Source organism: Geotrypetes seraphini, chromosome 3 (genome assembly GCF_902459505.1).
Source record: "Geotrypetes seraphini chromosome 3, aGeoSer1.1, whole genome shotgun sequence".
NCBI classification, from domain to species: domain Eukaryota; kingdom Metazoa; phylum Chordata; class Amphibia; order Gymnophiona; family Dermophiidae; genus Geotrypetes; species Geotrypetes seraphini.
The window spans coordinates 353,288,974-353,303,613 of record NC_047086.1 but is presented as its reverse complement, the minus strand read 5'-3'; positions in this window follow the sequence as shown (position 1 = coordinate 353,303,613).

Below are 14,640 nucleotides of genomic sequence, written 5' to 3'. Positions count from 1 at the left end.
GGATCGTACCCGGCGTCTCTTACAGCGATCGGGTCGGCAGGGTGTCAGTAATTTTGTACAATTCAGCAGGGCTGCCCCGGAGCGAACGAGGAGACGTCCTCACTCGCTCATGTCATCACGTGACCCCCGACGTACTGTAAGTATAACCAAAAGTCTAATGAGATTTCCCAGTCGGAACTTATACGTTTTGACTTAGACCAAGTCAAAACAGGTATAAGTTCCGAATAGGGGCCGCTGCGATCAGCTCAGCAACCCCGGCAACCTGCCCCTCCCCCCCCAACGATCGCGGCTGAAGAGATGCCTAATCTCTCCTGACACGATCGCAATCTCCTCCCCCTGAACTGCTGCAAACCGGCAGGAGAGAAACCCAATACCAGCAGGAGAGATGCCCAATCTCTCCTGCCGAAGGTGCACCCCGACACCCCTCCCCCACGAATACCGGCAGAAGGGATCAGAAGCCCTCCTGCCCCCACCCCCCCAAACCACCGAACGCCCCCCTGAACCCCACCACCACCCCGGACCCCCCTACTAACCTGTATGTTGGCCGGACGGCCCGGTGCATTGTGGGATGCACTGGGGAGGGGCTTTAGGCACATGGGCCAATTCCATCACATGTGCCTAAGGCCTCATCCATAGGGGGGCCTCAGGCAACTGGGCCAATTCCAGTTGGGCCAATCAGGGGCCTGGGCCCCTCCCTAGTGCATCCCACAATGCACTGGGAAGGGGTAGGCCCGCCAACCTTGTTAAGATCCGCTGATCAAAACCAACTAGTCATTTCATCCTATCGAGAAGTTATCCATGAATACATCCATGAAGCCTCTTTTTCGGTCCTCACACCTTCACACCTCTCTTGAAAGATTCAAATCAAATTTGAAAACTTTTCTCTGTAGAGATGTGCATTCTTTAAACTAATCTCGGGATTGATGTATATCCCGAAACACCCCCCCCCCCCCACACACACACACACATACTTTTCTTTAAAATTTTAGTTCCTCCCTCCTCAATCATGTCTGTCTTTTTCTCCTCATCTCTCCTACCTAGAAGATTTCCCTAAATAGGCGGAATAGAACATTTTAATAAACTTAGAAACACTTAACCAGTTAGAGCCAAACTGAAAATCATCAATTTGGGGTGTGTTCCAGGGGCAGAGTCGGCACTTGGTTATCCACATAAATAGGACAGCATACAAGTCAGTCTGATCGTTATTTGGTATGTAGTATCCCATAGTCTATAAAGTGATGAATATCACACTTAACTGGCTATTTTTTAGCTGGCTCTAGAAACCCAGAAATTCAATGCCAGTGCCTGAAAATGACCCAGAATTGAATTTCTGGGTTTATTGCTGGTAGTGGTCAGCTAATTACCGCTGGCTGAATATTGGGCCTGTTTTCTCATAGAAACTTCTGGAAAGTCCTCATAAGGCCCTTAGAGCAGTGATCCCCAACCCTGTACTGAAGGACCACCAGGCCAATCGGGTTTCCAGGTTAACCCTAATGAATATCAATGGAGCAGATTTGCATGCCTGTCATTTCGATTATATGCAAATCTCTCTCATGCATATTCATTAGGGCTAGCCTGAAAACCCGATTAGCATGGTAATCCTCCAGGACAGTGTTGGGGACCACTGCCTTAGAGGATCCAATCCAGAATCTCTTGTCCCAATTTTCCTGTTTCACTACCAAACCTAGCATCTATAGAGCACTATCCGCTATAATAAAACCCTTAGCGTGCATGTGCAGTTGAAACGCCATGTGGCTGTGATCTCTGATCCGTGATCCATGGCTCCGTGTCGCCGCATGCGCAGTAGGAGCCTTCGGCGGTTTGCAACGCATGTGGCGGTTTCCCCAGCAACGTTCCTGCCCCGATCTCCGACGCTGGCTGACTTCTGACGACACCTCTCTTTCTCACCCCTAGACCAGCAGCGGCAGCAGCCGTGAGGCATTTGCTAGGCCTACCCACTTCAATAATGCAAGGCGGGCCGGCCTAGCAAAAGCCCCGGGCTGCCTGGCCTAGTGGATGCTGGACAATGAGCAGGTAAGGGAGAAGGGATACTACCGGACAGGGGGAGCAGGGAAGGAGTGCTGCTGGACAGGGGGAGGTAAAAGTAAGGGAGAAGGGAAGACAAACAGGGGGAGAGAGACAGAAAGAAAAAAAACAGACAGACAGACAGGGGGAAGAGAGAAAGACAGAAAGAGAAAGAAATGCCTAAGTCTACACATCTATTCTAGTACCCGTTAATGTAACGGGCTAAAAAACTAGTTATTAATATGACGTCTAAATCTGAATTTAGATATTTTTAGAAGTGCATCAAAAAATTAGGTAGACAAAATGACCATTTTTGAAACAGCAAATGTCTCTTCTCCCCCTCCCCCCCCCCCCCATTACCTTTTCTAGATGTATTTGTCCTTAATGCATATATCATTTTTGGCCATTTTTCAAAAGAAAAATGCACAAAACAAGCCATTGGGATGTAGGAGGGGGGCCAGCATTTTTAGCAGACTAGGCACACAGACATCCCAGCAGAGCAGTGGGGCACCATAGTGGGCACTGCAGTGAATTTCAGATAATACACATCTCACCATAACCCCTATATGGTGAGCCTTCCACACCCATCCAAAATCTACTGGACCCAACTGTATACCACCTCAGTAGCAGGTGGTATCCCAATAGTATCACTTATATGTAGATGCAGTGGGATTTGGGTGGGTTTCGGTGGGCTCACACTTCCAACCTCAAAGTATTTAGAGTGGGCTATGGGCCTGGGTCCTCTTCTCTTGAGTCAGTGGCGTAGTAAAGGTACGAGGCGCCCGGGGGCGGTGGTGCCCCCTGTGCCCCATTCCCTCCTCTCCATGCCCCCATTCCTTCCGTGCCCCTCTGCTCCTTCCCGCCCCCCCTATTCCACACTTGAGCTCTCCCTCTCCCCCCATACCTCTTAATCTTCGCCAGTGTGAGTGGCTTCTGCAGCATGCTCCTCGCACCAGCGTTGGATTTCCCTATGATGTCACTTCCTGGCCCTGTGACCTGGAAATGATTCAGAGGGGACCCAGGCTGGTGTGAACAACAGGCAGAAGTTGCTCACGCTAGCAAAGATAAAACAGAGATATAGGGTGGGGAGAGGGATGACACGAGCATGGCGGGGGTAGAATGGAGAGTTGCTAGCGTCCCCACCAACTTGGCGCCCAGGCCTTCTAACCTTAACTGGAAGGCAGTGGTTTTGACTGTCTCTAGAGTGTAGTAAGGAAGGCGAGGGAAGCGGTCCGGCCTGGGCGCCATCTTGCTTGAGATGCCGGCATCCCTCCACCTCTCCACCTCCCCTTCCCACTCCTCCCCCTTCCTTTTCCCCGTACCTTCAGTGCAAGCAGCCACCAACTTGCCGCCCGCGTAGGCTTCAGTGCTTTCTCTGACACCAAATTTGATAAAAGGTATTGAAAACCTTTCATACATGGAAAGACCGGAGAAACTAGGGCTCTTTTCCCTGGAGAAGAGGAGGATTAGAGGGGATATGATAGAGACTTACAAGATCATGAAGGACATAGAGAAAGTGGAGAGGGACAGATTCTTCAAACTTTCAAAAACTACAAGAACGAGAGGGCATTCAGAAAATCTGAAAGGGAACAGATTCAAAACCAATGCTAGGAAGTTTTTCTTCACCCAGCTGGTGGTGGACACCTGGAATGAGCTTCCAGAGGGTATGATAGGACAGAGTACGGTAATAGGGTTCAAGAAGGGATTGGACAATTTTCTGAAGGAAAAGGGGATAGAGGGGTATAGATAGAGGACTACTACACAGGTCCTGGACCTGGGCACGATGGACCTTTGGTCTGACCCAGCAGAGGCACTTCTTATGTTCTTACTTCCGGGACCTAGAAAGTGATGTCAGAGAGAGCATCGAAGCCGCGCGGGCAGCAAGTTAGTGGCTGCTCGCGCCGAAGTTAAAAAGGTACAGGGTAGGGGCATGCGCGCAGCAGGGGGGGCAGGGAAGAGGGCAGGGAGGGGGCGCCACTTGCCCTCGCTACGCCACTGATCTAGAGAAACAGCAATTGTCGTAATCTCTTGGAAATCTTGCAATAAAATCTAGGCAAAACCAGAAAGTCGTCAGTTGTGCTTCTGATTCATCTACCAGCCATATCGATTCCCACATAAATGACTTGCTGGTCTCATTAGGTTTGTGTACTTCACGGGCGCACATAGGCAGCAATATTTCTTCATAACCCAGAAACGTAAGGATAAAAGCCATTTGCACAAATAAATACCAGTTTGCCTGCCTGAACTGGCCCTCTGAAAGCTGCTCACTTTCACTGCTGCTAAAACTACATGTTGCATGTTATATTTACAACCTAAATTGCCTGAAGCATGTTTAATTCAGGAGAAAAAAAAATAACATACATAGGGAGGAATTCTGTAACTTGGAACCAAGATGTAGATACCATAATTAGCCTTAGTTCTATAAAGGCACATGGATGCACAGCTACTGCTACTACTTAACCTTTCTGTAGTGCTGATAGGGATATGCAACACTGTACAATCACATATTTAAGAGATGGTACCTGCTCAGTAGAGCTTACACTTTAAATTAACAGGACAAGTAGGGGTTTAAGGAGTTTCTCAGGGTGCTTAGAGTAAGGGGTTATGAGTTAACTTCAGCACTGTACAACAACATAGTTAAGAGATGGTCCCTACTCAGTAGAGCTTACACTCTAAATTAACAGACAACAGGACAAGTAGAGGCTTAGGGAGTTTCTCGGGGTGCTTAGGGTAAGGGGTTATGAGTTAAATGCATTCTGGAAGAGGGGGGCTTTTACTCTGGATTTGAATAGCTCAGGCAGTTTATTCCAGTCATACGGTGCAGCAAGAGAGAAAGGGCGCAGTCAGTGGCGTAGTAAGGGGGTGATGAGGGGGTCCTCCCCGGGCGCCATGTTGGTGGGGGTGCCGGCACCCCTCCTCCTCTTCACCCCCCCTGCCTCTTCCCACTCCTCCCCTCACCAAGCATGCGCCCCACTTCCCTTCCCCCCATACCTCTAGTTGTCCACTGCCAACTCCAGACTCCGTCCCTTCTTTCTTGTGGCGCCGTATGCCTGGAACAGGCTGCCTGAATCAAAAAGTCGTGCTCCGTCCCTGGCAGTGTTCAAATCCAAGCTAAAGGCCCACCTTTTTTAAACTGCTTTCAACTCTTAACTCCCTCTCATTGCTGTCAGATACCTAGACCCGCTATAATCTCCTCAACCCTGAAATATCCTGTCTAAATTAGATTGTAAGCTCTTCTGAGCAGGGACTCTCTATTGTATATTAAAATGTACAGCGCTGCGTACGCTTTTCAGCGTTATAGAAATAATAAATAGTAGTGGTAGTAGAAGTTGTTACTTGCGGTGAACAACTAGAGGTATGGGGGAAGGGGGAGCGCGCGCACAGCAGGGGGGATTGGGGAAAGAGCAGGGGGGCGGAGACAAGGGCGGGGAGGGGTGCCTCCTCCAAAGGTGCCTCTCAGCCTTGCTACACCACTGGTCGCAGTCTACAGATGGCAGTAGAAGAGAAGGGTACAGATAAGAGAGATTTGCCTGATGAACGGAGCTCTTGTGATGGAGTGTAGGGAGAGACGAGACATATTGAGGAATTAAAGAGTGAATGCACTGCTAGGCCAATAAGAGGAATTTGAACTGTACGTGGAAGTGGATGGGGAGCCAGCGACGTGACTTGGAGGAGCGATGTGAGCACAGTGACTCTGGTGGAATATAAGTTGGAATGCCAAAATATAGACACGCCCAATTATGGCAGCTCAATGGCTGACCTACGTTTGTACCATGCAGTGCATGCAACAGAGAGTATTCTGTAAACTGTGTGCATTGCTTAGCAACCCGCCCAAGTTTCAAGTTTTATTGGGATTTGTTATCTACGCAATATCATATATTTCAATGCGTAATACAATTGTTTTTAAAATAACAATTAACAAATTGGGGAGGACAAAACAAGATAATATAGACAAATTTTGGCATTCTATTACAAACTGGTACAAAAGGCAAAAGGGGTGAACTACAAATTTTTAAGAAAAGAAAAAGAAACATTTAAGGAAAAAGAAACACATATGGAAGGGTCATGGAAAACATATATGGTAGGATCTCAGATCCAAGATATAAAGTGAAATAAATAGTATTTTGGCGACCTACACATAGCACTCATTAAAAACTGGGATTTAATATTTGTAGGTAATATTTTCTATATATTGAAAGCATCCTTGAACAAAAAGCTTTTAAGGGAACGCTTAAACTTTTCTAAAGAAGGTTCATTACGTAAAAATAGTGGTAAATTGTTCCACCCATGTGTATGCCTCTTTGCAGTTACACATTAAGGACTGAATTCTACATATTGCATCTAAAAAATCAGCGCCAAAACCTCCCACCTAATTGCTATTCTCTAAATGGTGCCTAAAATTAGGCCCTGTTTATAGACTAGAAGCCACGCATAATTTTAGGTGCAATCATTTTCACCAACACAAATAACATAAAAACTGACTTCTATACCGCAGTACCGTGAAGTTCTATGTGGTTTACAAATGTAGACAATTACAGTTAAGTGAAGGCCACATTACAGTAAAGATGTGCGCAGAATTTAATCGGTTCAGCGGACGGTCACCAGGATGATCTCGGGGCTCAAGGGTCTCTCGTACAAAGAGAGACTGAACAAATTGCAGCTCTACATTCTCGAGGAACATAGGGAGAGGGGAGACATGATCGAAACATTTAAGTACCTCACGGGACGTGTCGAAGTGGAAGATGATATTTTCTTTCTCAAGGGACCCTCGGCCACAAGAGGGCACCCGCTCAAACTCAGGGGTGGAAAATTTCATGGCGACACCAGAAAGTATTTCTTCACAGAGAGAGTGGTTGATCATTGGAACAAGCTTCCAGTGCAGGTGATCGAGGCATACAGCATGCCAGACTTTAAGAATAAATGGGATACCCATGAGGGATCCCTACGAGGGTCAAGATAAGGAAATTGGGTCATTAGGGCATAGACAGGGGGTGGGTAAGCAGAGTGGGCAGACTTGATGGGCTGTAGCCCTTTTCTACCGTCATCTTCTATGTTTCTATGTTTCTATGATGGGTCATTTGGCCTTTATCTGCCATCATGTTTCTATGTTTCTATAATCAGAAAGTTCTATGACATCACAATGCAGGTGTAAAGAGCCTTAGCCTATAGGAAGAGGAGATGCAAATGTTAAGAGCCTTAGCCAATAGGGAGAGGATTAGAGAGTGGCTGCTGCAGACACCAGAAAGTATTTCTTCACAGAGAGAGTGGTTGATCATTGGAACAAGCTTCCAGTGCAGGTGATCGAGGCAGACAGCGTGCCAGACTTTAAGAATAAATGGGATACCCATGTGGGATCCCTACGAGGGTCAAGATAAGGAAATTGGGTCATTAGGGCATAGACAGGGGTTGGGTAAGCAGAGTGGGCAGACTTGATGGGCTGTAGCCCTTTTCTGCCGTCATCTTCTATATTTCTATGTATTTTAATTACCTAAATATCTAGTAAACTGATATTTTTCAAATGTCTCCTGAACAATTGATAGGTGCAAAATCTCACGCCTAAAGTTAGGCATGGATGCCCCCAATCTGCCAATAACTTTCTCATTTATGTGCCCCCTTTTGACGCCACATATAAATTTTAGGTGCACCTAAATTTACATGCATAAATTGAAATTAAAACCAATTATCACTAATAATTGCTTGTTAAGAAAGCCAAATATAGCACTAATTCGCTCATTATTTAGTTAAGTTGAATGCCCAAATTTATGCTTGCCATATACAGATTTCAGGAGTAAGAGAGTAATTCTCAAACTGGTGGCCTTCAGTACCAACGCCTAACATAATCCATGACCAAACTCAGCCCTCCTAACCACGCCTAACCTTGGTGCCTAAAGTTAGGTGCCTGGATGATGCACTAAGCATAAATTCTATAACGGCAGCTATGCATGCTGTCACAACCCCAGCCTTAGAGCTAAGCTTGTGCCCGATAGAACTCCTCTGGACTCAGGCCTTACCTTGAAATGGGCTGACCAATGTAGCAGCTCCAACTCAGACAGACAGTTAGGCTCTGAGTTCAGAATGAACGCCCAAAATCAAGAACTCTGGGGGGAGGAGGAATATTGGGAGAACAGCCAAGAGCAACAGGAGGTGCCCTGCAGAAGGGAACAGCCTAGGAGGCAGGCTCCTAGCTCAGGGAGCTCACAGCTGCTGAGACTAATTAAGTCCCAAAGAAAAGCTCAGCAAAAGCAGCAGTTTGCCCTGCCCCCACATAGGTTAGGGCGTGGCCAGCTCAGTGCTATAGAAAGACCAAGTCAGTTTGCCCTGGGCCAGCCCAGGATGGAGTCTCCAAGGACTGGGTTCCTGAATATCAGCAAAGCAATGAAATTGAAATGGTGGATGCAGCAACTATCCCTGAGGCAAACCAGACAGCCAGCACTGATGCCATAGAGGCTATGCTCACTTTCATGGAACCAGAGGAAATCTCCATGGATGAAAGTTAAGTGGATTGCCTTACTGTTTTGTTTTCTTTGAATCCGTTTTTTTTTTTTGGCTGGCTGGAAGCACAAGTCTAGTGTTGGCAATGTGAGCATTGCTAGGCTCACTGCTAGATTTGGCGCCTTATTTTGTGGGACACTGTATGGAGTTGTTTTTGCATTCTCTTTTGCTTTTCTTTTTTGACTGCTGGAATGAGACTCTGGTGATGAATGTGTGAGAGGGGTAGTAGTGGGGAGAATCCACAAGATCTTCTCGGGTTGGGATCGTGGGGCCAGTTTTGGCAAGCTTGTTATAGTGGATTTGCCTACTCCCCTCCCCCACCAGCTTGTTAAGTTGGCTGGGGAAGGCCTGTTAAAAGCCAGGCCTAATCAGCATGTTCTAATAGAACCTCAGAACTATATTGAAGAACCAGCATAAAGACTGGGTAGTTTTTGTAGCCTTATTTTGCACTCCTGGAGTGTGGGACTTGTATTACAGAGCTACAACAGGATTGTTGGAGGGGACTATTTTTTGCAAGTCTCTATTTTTTGTTAAAGTTTTACTCTGAAGCGCAAAGACTAACTTGGGGCAGTGTGCTATGAGAGAACTGTGTTATGAAATAAAATTGAATTCCGTTTTTGAAAAGCTTTATTTTCCTGACAATCTTTATGTTGTTTTACTTATGAGAACTAGCAGGACCTTCAACCTCTTTTGAAGGCACGTTAAGGACGGCGTTTACTGAGCCCTGGTCGGTAGCCAGTTGCAAAACCCGACACTGGCAAGCTCACAATGCACCTGTCATTATAGAACACTAATGTATGTCTGCATTTATGCACCTAACTTTAGACATGAGCCCTTATGTTGGCTCACTGGCTAGTGTAAATGTTAGGATCCTGTAACCTGTGTGTTTAACTGCCTGTCATGCTTATGCTCTGCCCATGCCCCCTCCCAGGTCTACGCCCCCTTAAAGTTGCATGCTCTAGAATTAGAGCGCGCTACTTATAACCGCCTAACTGTTGGCGTCTTTTATAGAATCAGGGCTCTGTGCTTAATTAGTTAAGTTCCTCTTTGCTAATCACTCTGCTTCAGCCTACTGTTCATTTCTACATGCTGTGCTTCCTCTTAACTAGGAGCACACTGCAGCTCTTTCAAGCTTCCAATTTGTCAGAACTCTGCTGTTTGTAGCTGACTCAGAAGCCACAACACACTCTCTTCCACTGCCCTTCAAGTAGGGAACACCTTCCAGGGCTACTCGCTTTCACACTTAATTTTTTTTTTTTCCTTTTCTTCTACCTTGCCAACTCTCCTGGCTAGGTATGACTTGCACAACAGCTCCAAATACACTCTGCAGATCTTCTGTGGCCCCTCCTAGCCAGTCTTCTGTTCACTCTAAGCCAGACTGTACTTGCTCCACTACAGTGCTATAACCAGTGTTAACACTCTTCAACACTCCAGAGTGATAACTCTTTCATTTTCTTAGATTTCACAGGCAGAGCTATCTCTTTAGCCTGTATACAAATCCCCCCTCCCCCCACCAGCTGTACTGAGGCCCCAATCCCTGGAGGTAAGTGAAGTCAGCCTCTTTTAAACAGAAGCTCAGATCCCACTACTGCTGTAGGGTCATGAAATGGTTAACTGTTGTTTAAAATATTGCTCTGGCCTACATAGCTGAAGAAAGTGTACAACCTATTGACTTCATCTGCCTAAAATGTATGTCCCTACCTTACCACATTGTAAGCTGAATAGATAAGAGTTTGAGCCATGATGTACACTGCCCTTCTGTACATTTAACATTTAGAACTGGAAGAGTTAGATAAGTGACCTGCTAGTGTGAGCTTAGGACCAATAATAATTGTAGAAAAGTTATAGAAGTAACAAATGAAAATTGTAGTTTTTGCATATATTAGTTTGCAAAAAGGGCATAAAAGTCCGTGTATTTCCTGTTTCTGACACTCTAGTAGGCAGGCTATTAACTGCACTAGAGTCCGGTATACCGTAATAAATTTCTTGTACTTTCTTCACGCCTCTGACTTTGTGTGTCCAAGTGACCTTTCACTGCCAGAATATGTGGTAACAAGCGAGGGTAGGGCTTGAATCTGTCATAGTACAGTCATACACGCTGGGTTTGCAGCAAAAGGAAAATATTTTATTGTTATAATTCAAAATGTGAACCCCTGTTACCTCACAGGCTTTATTCTAGCATTAGGTCTCTTTATTTCTCTCTAGTTCTTCACATATCACTAGGGTAACAAGGTTACCCATTCCAGAAGGGAGACTTTTTGGCCAGTCCTGGATTTCTACCAACATCATCCTGGTGCACTATGGGACCTGCACGCTTATCTCAATGAATAGAATCATGGACTACAAATACTACACTACTTTGGGATGTAATTTTAAAGCCAGGACTGGCCAAAAAGTCTCCCTTCTGGAATGGGTAAGCTGGTCACCCTATGTATCACTGTCAACACACTTTTCCTAGGGCTAGCTCCCAGCCTAGCCAAATACAGTGACTATTAACACCTTCTTGGGTCCCTCCTGGACACGTACCTAAGGGAAATACCTTCTAAATACAATTCAAAGTTATCTCCTAATTTGACAGTCCTTCCCATACAGACTCTGAAGGGTCAAGCTTGAGCCACACTATTTCCCTGATCCTCTTCTCAGGTACTATAGCTCAGCTTAGAATGGAATCCTCTTCCCTAGGGACCTCCCTCTTGGAAGCCTCTACACTTTGGGCCTCTTTTTCACAGGGCATTTCACAGAAGAAAGCAGATCGATAAAAGATATCCATCGCCAAAAAGCAGTAGGGCACAGAAGATTGTCCATCACCAAAAGCACTTATTTACGAAATAGATAAAACCTATTAAAAGCCTTCTGACTGCACCAAGGGCTCATTAATATGTAACTCTGATTAAATACATAAACCCAAGTTAGTAAAAACATAAAAACAAGCTCATAATAAATAAGGGAAATGACAGTTACACTTTAGCGAGTTCATTCCATAAAAACAAACCATATATCATTCCAAATCAATTTAGAGGCAATTATTAGCAAAGTTTCTACATAAAAAATTGTAATGCATATAAGCAGTGAAATGGAGAGCTAACATACCTGTGGTGTTTTATGAAGGTGTCACATACCCCCCTCTATTCCAAACGCATGGCGTGGGTTTTAGCGCCGGCAGCAGCGGTAACTGCTCCGACGCTCATAGCGTAGTTACCGGCGCTAAACCCCGCGCTATGAGTTCATAAAAGAGGGTGACAGTTAGTACACAGCTACAAAATAAATACAGTAAACAATAAGCCATACTTTTCAAAGGTTCAAATGAACATCATCTTTAGAATATAAAACTGCTGACCATCTATACTTAATAAGTAGGTCACAGGAATATCTCTAACAGAAAACGAAAACCTACCAGTAGAGAATGACACGGTGACAAAATTCATCACCGTTCCCGTCCCCGCGGATAACCGCGGGAAATAATCCCATGCCATTTTCTAGTGTCCATTTCAACCTCGGTCCTTCTACACCAGCATTCTTCAAAGCAAAGCTTGTGGGTCAGTGGTTGTGGCCATTCATACTCTGATTCTTATGTGAGCCAAGGATAATGAAGCCATTGTGACATCACTGATGTGATTGGCTCTTAGGCACTGGTGGAATGAGGCATTATGACATCACAATATCTGCTCTGGATACCAGAGACTGTCATTCTGTAGTGTCTATCTCAACCTCAGTCCTTCTACACCAGCATTCTTCAAAGCAAAGCTTGCGGGTCAGTGGATGTGGCCATTCATACTCTGATTCTTATGTGAGCCAAGGATAATGAAGCCATTGTGACATCACTGATGTGATTGGCTCTTAGGCACTGGTGGAATGAGGCATTATGACATCACAATATCTGCTCTGGATACCAGAGACTGTCATTCTGTAGTGTCTATCTCAACCTCAGTCCTTCTACACCAGCATTCTTCAAATCAAAGCTTGCGGGTCAGTGGTTGTGGCCATTCATACTCTGATTCTTCCCTCTCTTCTTAAAGAATGACATGACGATGGTTTCCTGCGGTTATCCGCGGGGACGGGAACAGTGACAAATTTTGTCACCGTGTCATTCTCTACCTACCAGCACTTTCTCCAACAAATTGCATGTGAGTGTGCCTTAGAGATTCTTTTACTAAAGCACATGTTAAATAAAAAGAGGCTTATTTTATACCTATGGGCTTCATAGCATTTACCGTGTGCTACTTTCATTGGCGAACGCTGAGGTCAAGATTCTCATAATTTTAACATGGTCACTAAACTGTTTTCCGGTGGTTTAGCCTGCACGCATTTTAGTGGCAGATTTCAAGACAGATTATCTCTTTTCTTTAGTGAGGTTTCTAGCAGTCTCCAACAATGGCATGCAAATATGCTCTTTAACATTGAAATGAGCCCTCCAGTGGATTCTTAAAAAATCACCGAGGTATTTTCAAAGAGCGGCATCGACTTTTGGCGACAAAAAGCAGCAACTGGTCCGGGGATGCCGTTACAGTGCCAGCACATGTGTTTTGACTGTGACAAATGAAAAAAAAAGTGTACCTATATATTTTATAAGTGGAGGGTAGTAAAATCATGCTTCTTTTTGAGTTTATGGGAGACACAGGCATGTTTCATGCGAGCTTGTTAAAAGCAACGTTTCTTCTTAAGCGCATGTTTGATGCCCTTGTCTTGTGTGTTTCTGGGTCTTGATTAAATTTTACATTAAAAACAAATTACAAGATTTAGTAGTTTGTTGTAGAGAAAGTCATGTTTTATGCACAATTGAAAAAAGTAGATGTTGCTTCTCCCCTCCTCTCCCTTCCATTCGTCCAATAGTGCAGCAGGAGAGCGTGTTTGTTTTTTTACGGCATTTTTCTGCGCATGTGCCCATCAGCGATGGGCCCATGCAAATGTGGGAAATCATTGCTGCTGTCCACCAATCTTATTTGCATGCGCGATTTTTAAAGAATGTCTCGGGTTTTTATTTTCATTCTCAAAATGACTGCGTTAGCAGACCGTTGCTTTTTAATGCGGGTTTTTTTAAAATCCTGGTCTGAGTTTTTGTAAAAGGGCCCTTTAGTTTCAAAGATGCCAGCATTTCTGTTCTATTGGCATGAGAATGCATCTTTTGCAACTAATGTAAGAAAAGCCAACAAAATAGATGTTCTGTGCAAAATATTCTGTGAAAAGCAGCCAATAGGGACACGATATCAACAATTCCATCAGGACATTTTTAATTCCCATCCTGCACACAAACTAGAAATAAGTCAAAACTAATCTGCATACATTAATTTTGTTCTCTAGTCCCAGTTTATGGGGCAATAATCTTGGCATACTTATTGATTATCAGACAAGACCACTAATCCCCTTAAGGTCATTAAGTGTACTTAATTAAAGAGCAGTTAGCAAGCTTCCCTTTCACTAAAGCAGCAGTGGCTGTTAAAAGTGATTTGTACATTACCAGTATGGTAACTATTAATCTTCCAGTCAATTTGTCACTTCTGTTTCACCAAACAAATTCATTGAGTAGGTCAAATGTGGATTGAAATTAATCATACACTCACAGAGTTTGCTATGTATCTACAAGCAGAGAGCTGTCCATTAGGGAAGAATTTTCATTTCCCTAGTGCAAAACTTTCTTTTTATTTGGTTGAATAAAAAATGTTTATCATGTATGTGAAGATGTGTGAAAAAGATGGTGAGATGTGCTCCTTCTTAGGTTATGTGGGGTGATATTATAAAGTTGTTTTTACAGGTAAGTAGTAACATATATTCATAAAAGTCTTGCTATGAAACTCCGACTGGTGTAAAAGTATGTGTGTAGACATGACAGCATGTGCTTTCCATGCAGGCATAGCTGGGGGTGCAGTCTATGCAAAGCACGAGCATTTGCAAGTAGGCATATAGATTATAATATACTTTCATTTATATGTGGACTTGCACATGTTGCGTGTGGACATCCCAACCCTACATTCAAGGTGCATTTTCTGTCATTTAAACTTACATTTTATAAAGATACTAGTCTTTAAGCCCGTTACATTAACGGGTGCTAGAATAAATGTCTGTCTCTTTGTCTCCTTAGCCGCTGTCTGTCTTTCTTTCTCTCTCTCTTAATTCTTTCTGTCTGTC